Source organism: Podarcis liolepis (assembly GCF_965112155.1).
Source record: "Podarcis liolepis genome assembly, chromosome: Z".
In the NCBI taxonomy this organism is placed as follows: Eukaryota; Metazoa; Chordata; class Lepidosauria; order Squamata; family Lacertidae; genus Podarcis; species Podarcis liolepis.
Genome location: NC_139570.1, coordinates 4747494 through 4758163, shown reverse-complemented (window position 1 = coordinate 4758163; position 10670 = coordinate 4747494).

Sequence of the window (10670 nt, the reverse complement as noted above, 5' to 3'; positions counted from 1 at the left end):
CGCTCGCGTCCCACCGTCCTTCAAGTCTCAATAAATCCACTCATTTTCTCGTTCTGGAAAGCATTTGCAAAGAACGATGGGGGGGAAGCAAGTGTGGAAAGAAAAGGGCTCGGAAAGAGAGATGCCAGTAATTGTAATATCCTGAGATTCGCCGAGCCCCGAAGTCTCTCCATTGAAGGCCCCTCACAGGATTTGCCGCCGCCTCTCCGCAGGAAACATACAATCTGATCAAGTTCAGAAGCGCGTTGAGAAGAAGGAGAAGAAGAAGAAGAAGGGAAGGGGGGAGTGCTTCAAACAGCGCTTTTATAAAATACAGTCCCCTTTTCACGTCCTCCCCCCCCCCCACACACACACCCAACACCAACCCTCAGAAAGGGGGGGGGGAGACTTCACATTCTTTATTTTAGGGGTCTGGCTAAAAGGAGACAGAATGATCGACCTGAAGACAGACTCAGACAGGAGGGATTGTTTTTCTACATATATATTGTTTTTCTACACACACACACACACACATACACCCACCCACCTATAAAACTTAGTCACTGGAGTTCACATCCTACCAATCCCCAAAGCCCCCCTCCCTCCAGAGCAGCCCAGGAAGGTGAGTCTGTTGCTTTCAGAAATCGCTGCCGATTTGCTTTATGACTTTACTGACCAACTTACCTATCTACCTACCGAACTACTTATTACCAATCCTTTCTTCGCTTCTGAAGACTGAAAATGCAAGGGGCGGTGGCGAAAGGCTTTGTTTTTCTCTCTTCCTGGGAGGGGATGTTTGTTTGGGAAGGGAAAGTTTTCGGGTTTCGCCTCCTTCCTATTGGAAGTTTCACTCGAACGGGGCAATGTGTGTGAGAGAGGTTGCTGTTGTTATTATTCATCCATTATAAAAACGACTAAAATGACCTCTTCATTCTCTGGGCCTCCGTGATGCTTGTCTGGTATGGGAAGGGGAACTGCCGGGGGGGGGCGTGGACAGGGCTGGAGGAAAATTGGGCCACGGGATGCACTACGAAGGCGCACAGAATCCTGGAGAATTTGGGGTTTCCCACGAAGCAAACGGGGGCCTCTTATGGCCACACAAGGGGGTCTGGCTCGGCAGAGATGACTCGGTGGATCCTCAAGGTCATGGAAGGAATCGAGTTGGCTCACCAAACACACAGATCTACGCGCGCGCACTCCTCCCCCCACCCCACGTACTTTTTATTTTATTTAAAGAGGAGGGTCCTTCTCTAAAAACCACTTTCCCCCCTGCCCTCTAGTTTTTCATCCTCCTTGTCACCACCAGCTTGACACTGTCCCAAGCGGTCGCTCTACCTGATCCCGGGGCCTGCCTTGCGAGGCCCTCGATCAGATAATTAATTACCTCCAGCACGTGTTCTGTTGTCTCTATAACAAAAAAAAGAGGCGTAATTCAATTAGATCATCAACGGAGTCTTGGGTTAGGGAATGTCTGTGAAGCCGCGTCGTGGGGCACGCTGGGGCGAATGACCTTTGCTAGGGCAAAAGGCCTCACGTGTTGGCCTGGTGGCCCATTGTCTTTGGCTCGCTGGGGTGATGTAGAACAAGTTGGGACTTCGGGCCGCTTCGAGAGCAACTTTCGCTTGGGCACTGAAGCCCCAAATCTTTCTTTTTTTCTTTACGCGAATCTAACAGATACATTTCTTCAGATATATACACCCTGAACCTTCAAAAGCATAGTCCTTTTATTTTATTTTTAAAAGGGGGGGTTAACCCCATTCCTATATTTTCTATGACCAAGTTACAAGGGAAGATGTAAAAATCAGATTAAAATTTCGAATTTATTTTCTCCATTGCGTTATGGTTACCCTAATATATCCGAGAAGGGTGGGGTATTGGTGGGGGGTGGAGGAGAAGGAAAATCCGAATTAGTCCTTTTGCAGAGGGGAAAGCGAAAGACACCTTTGTGCGCGCTAGAAAGGCGACCTCGCCGAATATCTTGATTTATTCTGCGAGGAGGAAGTGCAAAGAAATCGTGATTTCTTTTGGGAGGAGAAACGTTTCCCTGAGAAGAAAGGAGAGGGTGTGTTTCAAAAGACGGCGGAAATAAATCGTAGCTTTAAACAAGGGACCGCGGTCCTTTCGAACTATTTTATTGCTTAAGAAGAGGAGAGGGGAGGCGTGGGGTGGGTGGGAAGGGGGAGGAGACAGATTTGACATAGTGGAGTCACTACAAGTAGATTAGGCAACATAAATTAACCTATAAATCTTTTTATATATACATTTCACCCCTCGGCAGCGACTATGTGACTGGGGAAATAATATACGAGCAGACAAGAGCGGTTGGAAGTAGTTTACCTAGGCTTGGGAAGAAAGTGCGTTTTCACCACCCCGCCCCCTAACCTCTTTTAAAGAGCAGCGCGTATTATGTAACACGCACCAAGATAGGTTTCTAAAGCAAAACTCTGGATGTTGACTGTAAAATGAAATCTGTCCTCGTTTTTCTCTCTCTCTGCACACCCCTCACCAATTAAAACCCAAAGTGGTTTGCTTTTACAAATGTGCTCGATTGTATGTGCTACTTTCCTCCTCAGTATCTGTCTGTCTGTCTGCCCCCCCTTCTCTCTCTCTCTCTCTCTCTCTCTCTCTCTCTCTCTCTCTCCAACCAAAATAAATCCGTCTTTAAGTCCTGATTTCAGTGGGGAAATTAAGCACGTGCTTCCCATTTTAAAGATCGCAGGGAGTTATACGTGTTTAACCTGGCGGGATCATGTTTCGCCATTAGTTACGTAGATGCTTGTTTAGTATTAGTTGGTTAATTATTAAGGTATTTTGTGAATTGGTTGGTTACCTGGCCACGTATTTACCACCCTTTTCAGATCTCTTCATGCATCTATTCAGGGGTGCAATCTTCGCAACTGCATCGTGGAGTGAGGAGAGGACATTTGTATGTGTATGTGTTTGTGTATTGTGTATTGTGTCTGTGTGTGCGTTACACGATCCGATTGCTACGACCTAGACATCCTTATAAAGATTTTTAAAATGCACACAGAGACCACCACCACGCTTTTAAAAATGTGTTGAGAAGATGGGGAGAAGTGGAAAAAAATAAAAGAAGAAAAATAAGAAGACAGCGCGCCCGTGAGTTATTTACTCTTAAACAACAGAAACCAGAGTCTAGCTCGTTTCTTTGGCTGAAGTAGACTTGATATCCCATTTTTTCCACCCCCTTAAGAGAGACCTCTGCCTCTCTCCCATTTCTCCCGTTTAATCCCAGAAACTGATATATTACACATTCAGAAGGTGGCATGAATAGTGAGATCCGCTTCTCCCGTTTCCTTAGGGTCTCAGAGGTCTCTCTCTCTCTCTCCCTCTCTCCAAAAAGAGGCAAGAATGTTAATAATTTAATAACTTTCCGAGAAAAAAGAAGAAGAAATATTGTAAAATTTTTCATCATTTAAAACCTTTCTGCTGATTTAATTTCCCCTTAGAACACATCTTAAAACATTTTTAAAAGAGTAGGGAGAATATTCGTTCTTCTCAAATTCGCTTTCTAGCCGAGTTCTTCTAGCAATTTCACTTCGGGGGACTTTACAGGTGAAATTCCCAGTTATTGATCTGCCCAGGACGTCATCTCCAAGGCCCGGGCTGCTTTCCCAATAAACTAACAACCCTGTCCCACCCCCAGTGCAAAAGTTGGGTAGAATAACTGCAAAGCACCAATCATAACCTCTCCAAAATGTGTCCAATGTTTTTAATCAGCTCGCAGGCCAAAAGGCGTCGGCTAATAAACGTTCGAGGAAGTAGTTTATTCGCCTGCCATAAACATGTACGCGATTCCGGCGTAATTAAATGCAAACCACAAAGCGAACGAGACGTTTTCATTGTAGCGCTCAGTCAGAGCAAAAGGAATCACGTGTACATTTGAACTTCAGAGATCTGAGCTGGGATAAACAAGTCTGAACTCTGACAAAGAAAAAAATAGAGGGGGTGCAGTGGGATGGGGAAGGAGGTGGGGTGAGATATCAAAGTGCTAATAGAATCGAGGAAAGAGTTTGGGAGCGCAGAAAGGGGGCAAGAAACCGCTCGGTTAGCATTTGGGGTGTCAGTCTGGAGCGTCAACCCTCAGATTACTGCAATGAATTTAATGGCACATCTAAAATTGGGGCGTGGGGGTGATCCGTGGGAATCAGACGCCCTATAGGCCCAGTGCTATGGGGCAATATCCTACAGAAGCGAGGCAAAAATGAAAAGGCAGAGCTGAATGAATAGCTGGTCCTTGGAGAGAAATAATGAAATCAACAGGAGAAACTTTGCAAAGGTGTTTGGTTTTTTATTTTTGGTCTTTGGTGGTTAATTTAGACTCCTGGGCAACGTTTTAAATATTGGTTGGATGGGAGCGTGGAAGAATTATTTACTTATCTTGAAGATATCTATTCCGGATAAAGAGAGCCTTTCACTTTTAAGAGTCATCCAGGCACCTTCACCCCAAGATCATAAACACGATTATTTAACAAACAAACAAACAAACAAACAAACAAACACCACGTCCCATTTATGGATTCAACTAGACTATCTGCACTCCACATATGCACACCCATGTGACACGTAGCAAAATGCTCAAGGAAAAGAATCAAAACTCGATCGCTTTGATGTCCACATTAAACTGATATAGTCAAGGGTTTGTAAGACGCTTTCAGACATTTTATGAAAGAAGGGAATAAAATAGGTGGCAGATAGATCACAGGTACCCATATTTGCCAATTTCTATCACATACAAGTTTCAAGCTGTCTATTGTTGCTTAAAGGACACAAGAGTCTTACTAGAATACGTATGTAGACGCCAGCGGATCAACTATCATGCAATCGCTGGAAATTTGTCCTATATTTGATATATGAGTTCCTGTCTTTATATTCTATCTCTCCATCTCTTCTTTTAAGAGAAGAGTAGGATGTACGGCTGTGAGGGTTAAAGGACAGACAAACAGACAAACATGTCACAGATAAGCTTCGCATATATGGCTTGGGCATCCATGCTGTCCTTTTGATCATCTCAGTTGAGAAGCCCGATCTTATTTGCTAAAGCACCGAATACGTCTAGAACAAGAATCACTACGAAAAATGACAACACAATTTGCCAAATCTGTATAGAGTCTCCTCCGTCCATTTGTGGGGGCCGAAGAGGGGGAGATGTTGTTTGAAAAATCCTTGCAGACCCTCTCTTCGGCTCCCTTCCTTTCTCTTTCCCAATTCTGGTCCACCATCATCCCACACAAATTCAGATGCCAAGCTTGCTAAGGTGCGGGTTCAGACGTACCATTGCTTTGAGGTTCCACCAATGGCACCAGTGTCAAAACATGTGAACATAATTTTGGCTGCGAGCCTCCTTAGAAAGAAAAAGGCAAATGGAAGTGTTTGCGTGAAGATCACTTCAACTTCCGTCATTGACAGTGTTTCCAATAAAAGAGCTTTAAATAATTATTTATATTTTTGGACTGATGTTTCCGTTTTTTACATCGGTTAACTCCAGGTATTCGGAGGGTTAAGTAGCACGTGGGAAAGGCTGAATGTAGCATTTGCATCTTAGAGAATGGAAGGGGGCATCGCATTAATGCCCCTGAGTAAGAAATGCTGGTTCCATCGAGGCATTCGGGGAAACGTTCCACTGTCCTCTGGGAATGTGGGCTATTGGATTTTGTAATGGGCTAATAAAATGTTCCATAAATGAAATTTTATTCTTTTATTATGATTGATGGTGTTGCAAACAGCTGGTGTTGGGACACTGCGATTTGTAAGCAATTTATGGGAAGAAGAGTTTATTGCCATATTTGAACCTCTATTCACAACAATTCTGAGCGCAATTCTGGAAAGGCGATTTCCTTCCGCTCCTATATAGAACGACCGTCACATACAGCCAAGCTACTGATTTTCGCCTGTGATTTATATAAACAGGCGATCCTCCTCCTCTCTTCCCAAGGCCTTGGGGTTCTCCGCATCAAGAGGGGGATTCAAAGCCACTCTTCTTGCTACGGCAACAGACTACTCATACCCATTCCATTTAAAAACAAAAACCTGTCTTATGATATCTCCCTCCCCACGTCTCCAGTTAGGAAGCGAGAGAGAATTGGGATGGGGAGCGGAAGCCAAGGATGAGACCGGAGCCTTCCCCAGTTTAGAGAAAGTCAATCTCTGCCCCCCACAAAAAATATCGTCTTCCCTTTCAATAACCCTTCTTTGTCATTTTACACGCAATATTATTTTGAGCGCAATTAACGATGGAAAATAAATCGGGGGTGCCTGATCACTACAAATCTTAAAACGCACCCACCCCTGTTACAAAGTTACCCCACCCATTATTTATTTATCTATCTGTCCGTCTGTCTATTTTATCTGTCTCTGATCTTTCCATCTGTGTGGTAATATAACATCCTTCTGAATGTTTGTACCCGATATTACTGCCTTCCCCATGAGCAACGTAGTCTAACAACCTTATGTATGTGCCTATCGACGCTCATCCTTACACGACGGGGCGTTAAATTATATTAGCACGCACGCACTGAACTAAAGGTTTGGTGGGCTGTCCAGTGTTGTTGTGACATAAGTTTTTGTGCTTTGAAATCCACTTTTATCAGTTGCATGAAGGGCAACCCACAGTTAGGAACTGAACCCTCCTTAATAGAAGGCTGTCTGCGTTTGTGTGTTTGTCGGGAATAGCTTTCAATGTTTCTGCAACAGACACCAATTTAAGGTTCAGTGCGCGCGCGCGCACGTGTGAATATGGCAAAGATCCCTGCATCCAAGGGGGTTAACCTTGTTAGAGTTCTCCTGCAGCAAGAGCAGCCAAGAGTCTCTTTCCGGGCCCTTGGAGGCTCACGCGTTTGTTTGTTATGGGAGAGAAGCTTTTCTGACCGTGCATCTTATGACGAAGTGGGCTGTGGATCGCGAAAGCCGATGCCGTCGCAAATCTGTTGGTCCTTAAAGGCGCCGCAAAACTCTTGCTTGTTCTTTTTCTCTCGGTCTTTCTTTTCGGCGCTAACTCGAAGAAGGAGAAAGGAGGAGGAGGAGGAGAATGAAAGCGAGATGGGGGAGGTGGGGAAGAGGAAGGAAAGAAATTTGCGAATATCTCAATCAGTGACGAAGTGACCTGTGACCCGGAGGGTGGCTTTATTGTCCTCCTCCTTTTGCGTGGGACATACACTGTATTGACCCTTTCTGCCTGATTGAGCCCTGAGGGGCAACCGGAGCAAACAATCCCTCCGCAGGCATGTGGGGCTTAGAGAGAAGTCGCCATCCTTCCTCCGGGATCAGTTGGAAAGCCACTGGGAGACTTGGCCTCTGTCTGGGCAGACAGGCTCCCCACCCCCGAGCCCCAAGGAGGCAGCTCCCCCACCAAAACAAAAAAACAAACCCAAAACTAACCGTGCCTGTTTGCTGTTTGGGGTTTGAAGGAAACCCGAAAGGGCTGCGGGGGGGAGTGCATCAAAAGAGGGAAGGAGATGCGGCGGCTGGGATAGATCAGGGTTCAAAGGCTCCGTCCGAAATAAAGAAGGTTGCGATCATCGGAGGCACCGCCACTCTTTCCTGGAATTTAAAACGGGATTTGAGAGAGGAGGATCAGTCGGGCTTGCCAGCTCGGACCTCTCGGCTCGCCCATTCACGCCCTTTCCTAAAGTTCCGAATTCGATCTGCCCGGACTCGAAGGTTCTGTGGCCCTTTCATCTTTTTCTCCAGTCGCGAGAAAGTTCGGTGCATCTTTGCAGACGCCGCCCGGGCGCGTTTCTTAAAGAAGAGGGGGTGCTTCTTTCAACAAACAAGATTGGAGAAGTGTCGCGTGTTGCTGCTTTTAAGTGGTATCGTTGCTCTTGGTTGTGTGTGGAGGGTGTGTGCGCGGATGTTTAGGAGAGACGGCTGGAGAATGTGAAAAACGGGCTGAGCGACGAAGTAGGAGAGGAAAGGTGTGCCTTTAAATTCGCGCCTCCTCCTTGTATTTAGAGGAAATCGTCGGAGACGGGCAAGGGGAGGTCGGTCGGAAGGAGGAGGCCAAAAACGAGGCGGAGTGCTCAAACTCTTGAGGGGAAAGCAGAAGAAGAGTGCATAATGACACCCCCCCCACACACACACACACAAAGCATGCTGCGCCCTGTATTCTAAAAAAGCCCTATCTGTTGAGGCGACATTAGAAAAAGCCAATGGGATGAGTCTTTCTGCACCCCTCCAATTCCAGCACCGGATTCAGCTGCCTTAAATCAGTATCTCTTTCTAAGAATTCTGGGTTTCGGGAGTGGGCGAAGCTGATGCGTAGGACTTCCACCTACTTCCACCACTTGCTACGTGAGCTGTAATGGTCCAGGAGGAGACTCCTGGAGCTCCGGAGACTTATCTTTTTAAAAGCCCTTTGCTATGTAGACTGTTTGTCTCTCCACCTTTTCACAGATTCTATATGCCAAGTAGAATGGGGAGCAGCGGCATACAAACCGGAAAAGAGGCCTTTGCAATTGGGGGAGGATTGAGGGGATGTCCTCCCCCCCCCTTTCTTTCTCCCATGCTCAGGCATGTATGGAGGGATTGTGGCAAACACAGCGGAGGAGGTTCATTTCATGGAGCAATATTGTCTTCCTCCATCTCATACCCTTGTACCTCTTTCCATCTGAGGGTGTCCACACCATAGGAGCTTATGAAACCAACAAATTTCATTGATCCATCCAGACCTCCATGATCTCCTCTGACTGGCAGAAGTGCTTCAAAGCCCCCAGTGGAGCATAGGGTACTATAGGGCTTCCTTGCTACTCCTGCAGCTGATGAGGTCAGCTATGAGACCACCACGAGGTTTTTCAGGCAAGCCAGCTAACTGGTTCTGGGTGTTAAAATCCCATGGGTCATCTGCCTCATTTAAGCCAATGTCTCAGGGAGACAGAGAATCACTGGCTGAACATCTGGAGAAGGTGTCCAAGGCTTAGCGAGTGGCAGAGGTGGAATTTGATCCTTTCTGCCACATCTCCACCCACTTTTGGGTACAAAATTCTAACTATTGGCCACATTGCCTTGTTCCACTGGGTCTGTGAATCTGGGGGTGGTGGCTCTTTAATCCAGATTGATGAACATGGTAATAATACCACGGAGAAGGGCTGTGTCTCAGGGATAGAGCATCTGCTTTGCATGCAGAAGGACTCAGGTTTGATCCCCAGCATCTCCAGGTATTGAACAAAAAGAGGTCTCTATATGAAACCCTCAAGAGCTGCCGGTCAGTGCTAACCTAGAGGGACCAAATAGTTTTGTTCGCTTTAAGGCCGCTTCCTTTGTTCCTATTGCAATAGTATGGCCACTGAAATAATGATGATAATGATGAAGATTACAAATTATGTAGGGTTGCCATATTTCAGGCTGCCATCCCAAACACATTTACTGAGGAGCAGACCTCACTGAACATGTTAGTGTTTTATAATCAGTCCAGGTCCCCTGATATTTTATTGTTAAATGGTTGAAGTGACTCATATGTTGGCATGTGTACTACAATGCTACAAATATTTTAAATAAATCATTCTGAGTACTCAGTATTTAAACTTGCTGAGAGTCAGTGTGGTGTAGTGATTAAGAGTGGTAGACTCATAATGTGGTGAACCGGGTTCGCTTCCCCGCTCCTCCAGATACAGCTGCTGGGTGACCTTGGGCCAGTCACATTTCTCTGAAGTCTCTCAACTCCACTCACCTCACAGAGTGTTTGTTGTGGGGGAGGAAGGGAAAGGAGAATGTTAGCCGCTTTGAGACTCCTTCGGGTAGTGATAAAGTGGGATATCAAATCCAAACCCTTCTTCTTCTCCTCCTTGCTCTGGACATTACTTAATGCCCTGTTGTTACACTGCTAAGGCACATTAGACTGAATTAACCAAGAAACCTGGCTTTCCTCAACATGTAAGTCACTTTCTTGGCAGTTTTTGAACCAGGGTGGTTGGTTTACAGGCATGCAAAGTTTATGTATACATCTGTGTGTATGGGTTTCTTCTCCCACATGGAACCTACACCCAAGAAAATCAAACAAGTGCTTGCAAACATCCAAACCACATCTGTTCCCTGTAGGCCACAGGCCACAACCCTTCCTTTCCCTTTTCAAAGGCATATACCGGTAATCACAGATGACTCTCCAGCCTGCGCTTGCTCAAACACAGACATACTGTCCACTACATGCTCACAAAACCAAGACTCAGTGTGCTTGATCCTGTGCTCTAAACACACACAACCAGCCATATTTCAGTGTGTATGGGGAAGGAAATCCCTTTCCAGACACATTTCCTGGGCAACACATAGAACCCCATCTGAGGTTGAGGAGCATCTCAAAAAAGACACATGTGCGTAAGTTACGCACAGCTAATCACACTACATTTCTCTGCAGTAACAGCAAACCACAGATTGCCTTTGTTATTATTACATTAATACCTTTGCCTTCGTCCAGTGAATTCAGGGAACTGTATGTGGCATTCCCTCCCACCTGTTTTATTCATACAACAACCCTGTGAGTTAGACCAGAGACAGAAGTGAAAATCCAGTGGTATTTTGCAAACAGAAGGTTCCAGTTTAAATACCCAGAATTTCCACACACATATATATGGAGACAGCAAGTGATAAGAAAGACCTTCCTTTGCCTTAGACCCTGGACAGCTGCTGGCAGTCAGAGTAGACAACACTGGGATAGACTGACAAATAGTTTGAGCTTATAT